Genomic DNA, 863 nt, shown 5'->3' on the forward strand with positions numbered 1-863 from the left:
TTTTTTGGAGAAAGCCCTTATCACTCAATTACAACATTCAAAAGTTAAGATCTTCAAAAGCCATTGCTGCTAATCGATTGCGTAATGCAATGCACACACAAAATGGAGGACTGTGCCCAGGGACAACTATTGCATGCAGTGAAATTGAGAAGTATCACAGCCATGGCCAAATATACCTGTTGAATGTCTTCCCAGCTTCAACATCCGCAGGGCTCTGAGAAGTCTCAGCACTTGGACAATGCGCCCCACGTTCTCCAGTTCTTGGGAGCTCTCACCACCACACAGGCTCTCTACCAGCAGGGTGATGTAGAAAGGCAAAATAGCAAGGAGGTCTATGATGTTTGCCACACTCCTCAGGAAGCGGCACCGATCTCGTGCACACAGGAACCTCAGGACAAACTCTGCTGTGAACCACGCAATGCATAGGTACTCTAGGGCATCCAGCAGTGCTGGGGCCAGCCAGCTGAGCTCTACTGAAATCAAGGCCATGTTGGCAATTGACACAACAACAAAAACCATGGACAAGGTGCCAAACGTCCTGGCTGCTGCAGAGGAGCCAGGCTTTTCCAAAAGTTCCCAAAGTTTCTGTCTGACATTGGGACAGAGGCTACCAGAAAAGTCCTCTTCTTCATCTTGGGCATCCAGTTCTTCTGCATCTTTCTTGATGTCTAAGGCTTCACTCAGCTCCTTCCTTCTGAAGTACCTGCCCAGGAACAGCCCCCAAGAGATTATGAATAGGCAGATGCTTGTCTTATCATTTACTATGCAAGTCAGAAGAATACACATTAAAGTTTACCTTATGTGAGATCAGAAAACCCTAATATCAAGCATATGGCTTGTATTGTTGAGCCCCTGCAGCATGT

General features: G+C 46.9%; 1 pseudogene; it reads right to left on the reverse strand.

Annotated features, from left to right (window-relative positions):
- Nucleotides 1-81: 81 nt before the first annotated feature.
- LOC106632202 lies at nucleotides 82-703 on the reverse strand (annotated as a pseudogene).
- Between the last annotated feature and the right edge of the window lie 160 nt (nucleotides 704-863).

The sequence above is a fragment of the Geospiza fortis genome, unplaced genomic scaffold, assembly GCF_000277835.1.
Source record: "Geospiza fortis unplaced genomic scaffold, GeoFor_1.0 C13329541, whole genome shotgun sequence".
Taxonomy (NCBI): Eukaryota; Metazoa; Chordata; class Aves; order Passeriformes; family Thraupidae; genus Geospiza; species Geospiza fortis.